Raw genomic sequence first — 10,895 nt, 5'->3', positions numbered from 1 at the left:
ATCCCAACATTCCAACATTCCCAGAGATCTCTGGGAATTCATGAAACAGAGAGAGGAGTCTCCAGCAAGGGCTTGGACCTGCAAGGGGGGAGGATGAGCAGAGGCCCTGCTGCTGCTCCTTGTCCTTCAAGGTGCCACCCCAAGGACTCGGGTGGTGCCACCAGCCTGGGAATGGCCCTGGCAGGGGACAGGACATGGCTCCCATGAGCTGCTCCCAAACTCAGCTGGGATGGGCTGGCTGGGGAGGAAAGAGATGGCAGGATTGAAGGATTGTGCAAATCCACCAATTCCCATGGCATTTTCTGTAGGAATTGTTTCATCTCAGTGCTGTCCTAAATCTGTTTGTTGTTTTTTTTTTTTTAAATCTGCAATTTGTTGCAATCTCCCCCCAAAATATAATTTATTTTTGGTTCCTAGAGAAAATCAAGCACTGCAAATGGTCGATCAGGCCTTGGGGATGTTCCTGTAGGGGAATGCCCCTGTCTGGGAGCACTGGTGCCATCGCCCTCGCAGACTGGGACCCTGCAGGTGAGACCTCCCACGCTGCTGAGCCGGGATTTTGTGTCTGGGCTGTGGGGATGTGACACAGCCCATGCTGGAAGTGGCTCAGTTCTGCTCACAAAGGTTTGTCCTTGAGGTTTCTGCTCCAGCACTCAGGAGCCTCCTGCCTTTCAAAGCTCTGCAGGATTCAGTGACACACCAGGAGCTTAACACGATTACCCCAACTTCCACTCCCCTTCCTTAGACTCACTCCCAGGGGCTATTTGTAATTTGCAGTTGGAGTTTATTCACTGTCTTTGAACAAAGAAATTTGATTTTCTTTTTCTTTTCGTGTCCTCTTAAATCCTGGCAGGTTTTTTTAAAAAAAAGGAATTAAAAACTCTTAATGCTTTCATGAGAGGCTAAAATTTCTCATGGAAAAGGAAATACTTCTGGCAAGCTGAACAGAAGAATTATATCAGAGCTGGAAGGAAAAATAAATCTTTGACCTGTTTTTGTAATTGTTCCTAATTCATTGTTATTTTTATCCTCACTGCCTATGACAGGGCCCCATTGCAGAGGGCTCTGCACGAACACAGAACATCACCAGCAGTAAAATCAGGTGACAGTGTCCTGCAGGATTGCTCCAGCAGTGCCAGACCCGGGCCTGGAGCCCTGCTGGATCCTTCAGTGAAAGCTCTGCTCCAGCAGGGAAAAATATCTTTAATTGCCACGTGGGATGAGGCTGCTTGGCCTTTGATGGCTCCTGCGAAGGAGGAATTTCTGTGGCCACGTCTGCAGCTGCAAAACCCCGATGTAAATACAGCCGCTCCCCCTCGGCGTGCACTGAGCATTAATTAAGGGAGCCGAGCGATGCCCACATTTTGTCAGAGAGCAGGAAATGTAACGAGGCTCCCAGGTAATGAGTTCCACTCACACGTACAGCAGCTCCCTGAAATAATGAGCTTTGGAAACAATGTGGAGGTGCTGCCTGGGTATTGATGTTGGGAACTCGCTGACCCTGCTGCCGGCAGGTCATGCTTTTCAGAGAACATCTCTCCTCCCTCGGGCTCCTTCTCACCAGGGCACAGAAATCCTGCCCACATCCCCTGCCAGCAGCCACAGCCTCCTCCTGAGCCTCTGTCCCCGTGGGGCTCTGCAGGATAAATCCCAGCCTGCTCCCCACCCCTCAGGGTTTGTGTGGGAGTGGGACTGTGGCTCTGCACTGCTCTGGGTCACCTGGAAATGATTCTGGAGGTAAAAGTGGTTCCAGTTCCCCGGGGATTCTCCCCCATCACACCCGGCCAGCTCCGTGTGGCAGAGGGACTTCAGCTCCATGTGGGGCCTTCCCTGTCCTCAGCTCCATATGGAGCTTTCCCTGTCCTCAGCTCCATGTGGAGCTTTCCCTGTCCTCAGCTCCATGTGGGGCCTTCCCTGTCCTCACCTCCATGTGGGGCCTTCCCTGTCCTCAGCTCCATGTGGGGCTTTCCCTGTCCTCAGCTCCATGTGGGGCCTTCCCTGTCCTCAGCTCTGGGGGCCACATTACACCAAAGGCTCTTCCATTTTCCAGGAAAAGGAAGGCTGGAAAAGTCCTGTTTGCCCATTCCCACCATGTACCAGCAAAAGATTGGCTCAGCCGCTCAGGGCCTGGTGCTGAGGAGCCCAAGGCCGTGGTTCAGGCCCTGCCATTCCCTGAGGTGCTGGATGTGACGGTGACACCTCGGGGTGCTCTGACTGCGGGGTCTGGGGGAGCAGGGCTGGGACAGCCCTGGAACCACAGGACAGGAGGGACACGAGGGGCTGGGGTGAGGCCAGGGCAGGGAATGGAGCTGGGAAAGGGCTGGAGAATCCCTGAGGGAGCTGGGAAGGGGCTGGAGAATTCCTGAGGGAGCTGGGAAGGGGCTGGAGAATTCCTGAGGGAGCTGGGAAGGGGTTGGAGAATTCCTGAGGGAGCTGGGAAGGGGCTGGAGAATTGCTGAGGGAGCTGGGAAAGGGCTGGAGAATTCCTGAGGGAGCTGGGAAGGGGCTCAGGCTGGAGCAAAGGAGGCTCAGGGGGAATTTCTGGCTCTGCACAAGTCCCTGGCAGGAGGGGACAGCCGGGGGGGTCGGGCTCTGCTCCCAGGAACAGGGACAGGAGGAGAGGGAACGGCCTCAGGCTGGGCCAGGGGAGCTCAGGGGGGACAGCAGCAGGAATTTCCCCATGGAAAGGGGATCAGGCCTGGGAACTGATCAGGGAGGTTTGGAGTGCCCATCCCTGGAGGGGTTTAAAAGCCCCCATGGCTGTGGCACTTGGGGACACGGGTTAGGGGTGGCTTTGGCAGTGCTGGGTTAAAGGTTGGATTCTTTGATCTTGGAGGGTCTTTCCAACATTATTGACTCTGTAATTCCATGCAAAACATCCCTCCCAGAAGCAGGGCTGTGCCCAGGCATTCCTGTATGGATTACAGCAGCAGGAGCAGATGGAATTGCCTGGAAAACAAAGCCCTGTAAGGACCCACCAAGAGGACACCGGGGGACAGAGCAGGAGCTCAGCTCTTGCGTGGAGGCAACTGGAACAAATCCAAGGCTCTGACCCAGCCCAGCTCTGAGCCAGCAGCGTTTTTAGAGAGCCCTTTCTGAGCTGCTGGCACTCTGTGAGCTGCAGATAAGAGGAGCGAGGTGGGACGTGGTTGTTTGGCTGTGTACACACCTCAGCTGACAGCTGAAATCTCCAGCCCTGGCTCCTGTGGCTGCAGCACATCCCAGCCCTCCCTGATTCCCTGCAATTCCAGCAGCCTGGAATGCAGCAGGAGCTGGGTCCCACCGGCCTCTCCCCACCCTCCCTGCAGTCAGAATTGATTACAAACACTCTCCAAATATTTTTTCCTTCCCTGCACTGCTCTAATCCACAGAGGCCCCTCAGCTTGGATGTACTGCCTGTTGCTCTCTGCAGCCTCCTCCTTTCTCTTCTTTCTCTTGGTAGACAAATTAAACCTTTTCCAGGCACACTGCAGAGGATGATTTCAATAGAGAGACTCAGGGCTGTATTCCCAGGGCAGGAATTCCTGCTTGCTCTGTGGAGGGTGGCCAGTTCCAGCCCCAGTCTGCAGAATTTCCACCTGTGCAAAGCCAGTCTGGCAGGGCCTGACTCTCCAGAGCATCCCAGGGCTGGATCCACACTGTCCTGACACCAGGGTCAGACTTACTGGGGGAAATATCCACAGCTTTAACTGTTGGCAGAGAGATGAACAAAATCCCAGCTGAAAACACAACATTTCTTGTGATTTCCCCCAGTTTTCAGTTGGTTCATGCAATTTCTTCGGGCTTTGGCCTTTCCCAACCTTGGCATTCTGTGAAAAGCTGCTTAAAACCTAATCCAGATGTTATCCCAGAACAGAACTGGGGTATATTTATCCATATACAGATATACAAACCACTTGCAGCAAATGATTGCTGAAGCAGCAAGGCCATGCTGCAAATATCCCTGATGGAAATCCTGCTTTCCCTGGCTCCAGAGGCTGATCACAAATTGTTGTGTCATGAATTCCAGCCCGCTGCTCTGCGCAAGATGGACAAAGAGATGAGATTATTTCCTCCTTCCACAGAAGCCTCTTCAGCTGAAACAACTCCAGTCCAGCTAATTCTGAGTTTTTACAGGGCTGGCTACATCCGTCCCCATTTGTATTCTCTAGGAAGAAAGCAGATTATGTTTTTCACCACAACAATGAGCGCTTCTGTCACAGTGAGCACTTCCAAAAGCAAAACAAGGCCTGTGCTGACAATGGCTCTGCTTCATTCATCCGAGTTCCCGCTCCAAAGGCTCCCTCCCAACAAAACCCCGGGAGAAACAAAAGGCAGGGCCGGTTTTACAGCAGGCTGGGCTCAGGAGAGGGGTCAGGGCTCCAGCAGCCCCCAGCTCATCACCAAACAACGGGCACAGACACTGCAAAAGGGAATTTAATGAGGAAAGGAGAAGAGTGAAAAGAATTCAGATGAGCAAGGAGAGACAGAAGCATCTGGTGCGTTACAGCTGTTGGAGGAAAAAGTGTTTTCTAACTCCCCAAAAGAATCAAAATACATCTAGATGTTGTTGGGGTTTTTTCTTCTTTCTCCAAACTTGAAATAATTAAAAAAAACCCACAAACCCACTCAGCCAAAAAAACCCTTCCTTCTTTTCCCACTGGACTGGAGCCAAGGCGGAGGGAGGCAGAAAATAAGGAGGATATGCAAAGCATCAAAATGTTCAGTGATCAAAATGGGAGATATTTTAACCCAAACAACAGCTTTCTGCTCAAATTCTCACTCTGCCTAAAAAGCTGCTCCGTGCTCAAAAACACACAGAGCAGGAGAGAGGGATTTTAACTAAAGTGACTTGAACCAGCTCAGTGCTTTCTCCTGCTGGTGACTTCCAAGCTTCAGGAATTAGGAGAAAGGTTAAAAAAAAACCCCACAGCTCCAAAGGAATGTGAGGATCAGGTGGAGTGGTTGTGATTTGTGTTATTTGGTTATTGTGAAAGATCACGAAATAACCCTGCCTGAGAAGCACCTGCAGCAGGAAATTATCCCTGATCCATCCAAAGCTCCTGGTGCTACAGGAAACCCTTTTTGGGGGAAAAGTCCTTCCTGGATTCTGTCATTTATCACAAATGCATTTCCTGGCACATTTCCACTTCCAAAACTTCACATTTCCACAAAAACTTCCTCCAACAACTCCCTGCAAGCTCCACCTCATTTCCTCCCAGGGCTCCTCCTGCCCTGCCCCTGACTCCAATTCTGACAATTCCCATTTCATCAGGATTTTCTTGTCTTAGAACCCCCCGAGGTTTTTCCATGAGCAGTTCTGGGGGTTGCTGTGGCCTCTGCACTGGGGAGAAAAGCAGCAGAAATGGTAAAACTGCTCCCAGGCTCAGGAGCCAGGAATCACCTGGGTTTTCCAAGTGTTTTTTCAAAGGGCTCTCCAGCATTTCCCGGGTATTTGCTCTCCATTTATGCATCTCAAGTGTTGTACACGAGCGGTGAGAGGCAAGGGCAAGACCTGAATGTTCTACTGGAAAAACCATTTAGCTGGGAATTTGATTTCCTTCAATTTTCTGATTTTTTTTTCCCCACTAGGGAGCAACAACCATATTGTAACTGAACTGACAATCACAGTGTCTTACTTCAAATGAAATTGTCAAAATATTGTGTCAGGAATCCTGTATGAAGTGATTTCTTTGGCTGTCACTCATATTTGCCATCCTAAAGAGTCTGGTTTCTATTAACAAAGATGCTCAATACATAAATAATCTCAAAAAACAGATACAGCTAAATTAGGAACAATCAGAAATATTAACAGCAACAATAATCTAACCTTTGAGAAGGTGCAAGAAAATTCAAATTAAAGAATAATGAAAAAGCCAAGTCTATTGAAACATCTGAAATTTGATATAATCAGTTAGCAAATACCATTAACTTGCTCCTCACACCCCACCTAATGATGTGTTTGCTCTGTGCCAATAATGATAACAATGCAGCAACTCCCTTTTATTCCCATTTCTGTGAGGTATAAAATCATTCCAGGAATCTCAGTACTTTGGCAAAATGAGATCTTTGGTGTGAGTCAGGAACTGAGGGTCTGGGATAAACCTGGGACCCAAAACTGCCGGGATGAGGGGCTGGGATAAACCTGGGACCCAAAACTGCAGGGATGGGGAACTGGGATAAACCTGGGACCCAAAACTGCTGGGATAAGGGGCTGGGATAAACCTGGGACCCAAAACTGCAGAGATGAGGGGCTGGGATAAACCTGGGACCCAAAACTGCCGGGATGAGGGGCTGGGATAAACCTGGGGTGCAGAACTGCTCAGGGTGGGATTATTGGGGTGTCTGGGCTGGGCCAGGGTTGGATCCACGATCCCTGGGGGTCCCTTCCAGCTCAGGACGTGCTGGGATCCTGTGATCTGTGAGTGGGAAGGATGGAAACTGTGAAAGGAGAGATTTAGGTGACACTTGGGCAGGTGCAGCTCCCTGTGAGGCTGCCCTGGACTGTGCTGGAGGGGCAAGGAGCTTTCCCAGGCCCAGCTGCGGCTCCAGGCGCCCTCAGGAGCTGCCAGGATGAGCCTTTGTCCCCTGCAAAGCAGCAGAACCCCAGGCTGGGCCAGGGCAGCTCAGGGGGGACAGCAGCAGGAATTTCCCCATGGGAAGCGAGCTCAGGCCTTGGAACTGCCCAGGGAGCTTTGGAGTGCCCATCCCTGGAGGAATTCCTGGATGCTCCTTTCAGGGCTCTGCTGGGGTCTGGGCACAGCTTGCACTCGATGATCCCGGAGCTCTTTTCCAACCCCAGTGATTTGGTGATTCCATAATTAAAAACCCCATCCCCCAGCGACCCTGCAGTGCCAGCACAGCCCCAAGGCTGTCCCCAAAGCCAGCAGGGTGTGAGCAGTGCCCAGGGTGTGAGCAGTGCCCCAGCCCTGCCCCGGGGCTGCCCAACAAAGGAACTGCAGCTCCTGCTGCTCGGCTCTGCAGAGTGGGAACAGCACAGGCTCACACGGGCATTCATCTTTTCAGCTTTCCTGGAATGAAACATCAGAGCTTTAACCTATTCTTTATTGCTATTCCAATGCCCTGGGTGGTACTTTTAAAAATAAACTCCTGAAAGTCAGCGGAAGGGAGAAGGGGAAAGAGCCTGAGAGCTGCTCACTCGCTCACTGTGCAAGCCCCAACCACTGAGAACAGAGAAAATCTGAAAATTCAGTCTGTTTGATTAAAAGACTGGTAATATTCAATATTCTGGAAGTTCTGAGTTCCAGACTCAGGGGTAAAAGAGAATTCAGCTTCTAATTTTAAAGGAAAAATAAGGCTTGGGACTCACAGGACTGAGGAATGAGATCAGGCAGCACAGGAAGGCCAAGGAACCCACGGGAAAGGCAAAACTGAGCCTTGCTCACTATTGGTTTGGATTTATGAAATCTTACTATTTTTAAAGCACATTTAGGGACCTGAAGGCTCCTTAAGTATCCAAACAGATATTTCCAAGAAAACTCTGCCAGGACAGAAACCTGATACCAAATTTTCTCATTATTTTGGCTGTGTTTACCTCTGCTGCTCCCCCTGTTCGTTCAAGTGGAGATCATAGAAAATACATTTGTAGGAACCTATGGGAAAAAGGGATTTATCCACATGCCTGGATTAATTTTGTGAGTTCTTTCAATTTTAGGGTCAGTTTTGTGGTCACAGGTGAGGTGAGGAGCTGAGGATGAGGGTTGGGTGGATTCCCAGCATCCTGGAGAAGAGACAGGGAGGAAGGAAAGGGAAAAGCCTCAGAGTTGCTTCTACAGACTCCCTACAACAAAGTCTTTCTCAACTGAGCTGAAAAGAGTTAAATAAGGTAAAGCTTCGTTTCAGCATCTCCCAGGTGAGGCTGAAGGTCCCTTTGGTGCTGCTGTGATGGGCAGTGGTTACGGGAAGGGAAATTGGCACTGACAGTAATCACAGCTGCTGTTCCAGCAGGGTTTGGGGAAAGGTTTGGGATGATCAGGGTGATTTTCTGTAAATGCCTGGGAGGGTGCAGCAGGATCCAGGTGGTTCTGGGGCAGGAGGGGATCTCTGTGTTCCTGACGCCAGAGCCTGCATTTCCAGCAGCTCCTGCTCCAAGGAATCCCCTCTGTGCCTGTCCTGGGAGCGCAGCTGCCTCCCCTGGGCCTGTCCCCTCTGCTCTCCCCAAGCCCAGGCTGATGGTGATGTTCCTCCTCCCTCCCCAGCGCTGCTCTGGGGGCTCCTGGACGGAGGGGAGGGGAGCAGCTCCTGGGAAGTCAGAGCAGGGAGGGTTCTGCTGCAGGATTTTTGGGTTTGGCTGCTGCTGAAGGAACTTTCCTGGGGAGGTGTGGGGAGTTTGTTGCTCACAGAACCCGTGTTGCGTGTTTGGGGGCTGTTGAGAGAACAGGGAGGGCTGTGAAGGTGCCTCTCCCCACTCCCATTTTCCCTGGGAGCAGAGTGGATCTGTCAGAGCCGCAGCCGGGCGTAAATCGAGCTCCGGAACCTCGCAAAGCGATTGGAGCAAGTGGTTTCACATTAAACACTAAATATTGCAGCTATTAAAGCACATTCATCATCCACAGCGGGTGCCTGAGCAGAAATGAGCTGTGGCACCTCCTGCAGTGCTGGCTGTGGGCACACTGAACACTGAGTGTCACCCACTGCCAGCCCAGAGGGGACACCTGGCACTCAGGTGAGGCTCAGCCCCGCCAGGGGTGACCTTCAGCTCAGCTCTGGTCAATCTGCACCATGCAAAGCCCAGAGAAGACTGGAAATGCTGATCAGAACTTGCCTGTCTCGTTAAGGAGGCTCATTCAGTGGAGCCTCTTGTTGCAGAAGTGTCTGTTCCTGGCTCCTGATGAATTCCCAGCGCTGGAGGAATTCCTGGCAGGAGGGGCAGCCACAAGGAGCCTGCGTTTTTCTCTCAAGTAACAAACCAGAGCACAAGAGGAAAGGGCCTCAGCTGGTGCCTGGGGAGGTTTAGGGGAAATTTCCTGGCTGGAAGGTGGGCTGAGCCTTGGAGCAGCCTGGGCTGGTGGAAGGTGTCACCCCTGGGCAGGCGATGGGAGGAGGGGAAGGCTGGATCCAGGTCTGGGGTCAGCTCTGCTGCCCTGCAGCCTTTCAAGGGCTGAGTATCCCCCTCAGTCAGGCTTTAGAGGAAGATTAATTGTTCCAAAGCCCGATTTACATTTCAAACCCCAGCCCAGGCCCGGTGTGAGATCAAAGTGAGAGTGGGCTTTGGGTGTATCGATCAGAGACCCACGATGCTGCCTCTTCCTGCCTCCCATGTCTGGTACGGGATCAAACAAGACTTTGGGAACAGAAGAACTCTCAGCATTGTTATTTTTTCCAGGTAAGGAGTTTGTAATCCCTGGTATTTCCATGTTCCCTCAAGGAGAAACCCTTCCTTTGTGCTTCCCAAATGTGGCCCTTTGCAGCCCCATCGCAGCCCAAGGCTCCAGCGCAGGGTGCAGCCGTGGCTCCTGCTGCTCACAGCCCACCCTCTGCCCCTGCCCTGCCTGTCCCCACACCCTGGCTCACACCTGCACCAGAACTCGGGGCCAGCTGGGGCTGCACTCAAAGCAGGAATTCTGTTCTAACTCTCAGGAAGAATTTCTTGCTGGAAAGGGGGGTCAGGCCTTAGAACTCCCCAGGGAGCTTTGGGGTGTCTGTCCCTGGACATGGCACTCGGTGCTCTGGGGACAAGGAGGGCATCAGGCACAGTCTGGAGCTTTTACAACCTCTGTGATTCCATGAAAACAGAAATCACCTTTCCAAGGACTGGCTGAGCTCCAGAGAGCAGAGGGAAGGGTTTAACATCCTGCAAAAGCACTGAACCTCAACGGGCTCTGCCTCCTGCCGTGGCTGAGGGAGGGGGCCAGAGAGGAGACCCCACTTTGGGGTAAAACAAAACAAAACATTTCCAGAGAGGAAACATCTCTTGGTACAGAGAGCTGAGAGGAGGCTCCTCTTGGGTGGGAAGCAGGAAATGTCCCTGCTGTGGCACTGCTGTGGCTCAGGGTGGGTGGCAGATGGTGCCAGTGATGCAGGGAAGGAGGGGATGGAGGATTTGGCTCGGCTGCAGGAGCCGATGATGCTGCTGCACCCTGGGGATGTTCGAGCAGAGGAAAGGCCCTGCAGTGACCAAAGGGCTGTCCCTGTGACCCAGCTCCGCTCCCACAGCTCCACCTGGGGAAGTTTTGCCTTGCTGAGGCTGCTGAGGGCAGGGGCTGGGCATTGATCCGTGCTGGGATCCAGCAGGGAGCTGCTGGAGCCGCTCCTTGGAGCTTAAAGCTGCCCAAACACCAGCTCCAGCCGGGGAAAGCTCGGCCTGCTCTGCCCTGCCCCTGCTGCTGCTCTCCCAGAAAAAGGCAGCACAGCCTGCCTGGGAAATAAATATTTACTTGTGAAGGGCAGCAGCAGCAGCAGCAGAGCTCTGCTCCTTCTGCAGCGTTTGCTCTGCAGGCCTGGAATGGAATTGTGCCCCCAGCTCTGCCCAGGGAGCTCTGCCAGCGGGGCAGGAGGACAGAGCTGCCAGGGAAGGGCTCTGCTGGCTGCTCCCCTCTGCTGGGCTGGGACCCTGAGCACAGCAGCTGCTCCACCCCAGGAAAAGCTCGGGATCCATGGGCTGGAGCACACCTGGCACGGGGCTGGGATGTGGGGCAGGTCTGTGGGTCACAGACAGCTCAGCCCTGGGTGTGGATGTTGTTCCTCGAGCCCCTGGAGCTGGGGCTGATCACTCCACGCTGAGGAGGATCCCAGCCCCTGGGACAGAAGAACAAACTCCCCCATCTCTAGCAAAGACTGAACCCAGCCTGGCCCTTCAGCCTCCAAGGACTGCCCAGATTTCCTCCATCCTGCCCCACGCAGTGAGTGACCAGACATTTCTGTGACCCAGTTCCAGGTTTAACCCTGGCCCAGCG

At 52.7% G+C, this 10,895-nt stretch overlaps 1 long non-coding RNA gene across 1 annotated transcript; it reads left to right on the top strand.

Moving 5' to 3' along the window:
- The first annotated feature begins 341 nt into the window (after positions 1-341).
- Positions 342-5,859, top strand: LOC147649246 (uncharacterized). The gene is made up of 3 exons (XR_015279332.1): positions 342-1,839; positions 1,981-2,412; positions 2,474-5,859. It is a non-coding gene; the product is annotated as an uncharacterized LOC147649246 (long non-coding RNA).
- Positions 5,860-10,895: the final 5,036 nt, after the last annotated feature.

Source organism: Cyanistes caeruleus, chromosome 26, assembly GCF_971803275.1.
Source record: "Cyanistes caeruleus chromosome 26, bCyaCae1.hap1.1, whole genome shotgun sequence".
NCBI classification, from domain to species: domain Eukaryota; kingdom Metazoa; phylum Chordata; class Aves; order Passeriformes; family Paridae; genus Cyanistes; species Cyanistes caeruleus.
This window is presented reverse-complemented; position numbering and strand designations above follow the sequence as displayed.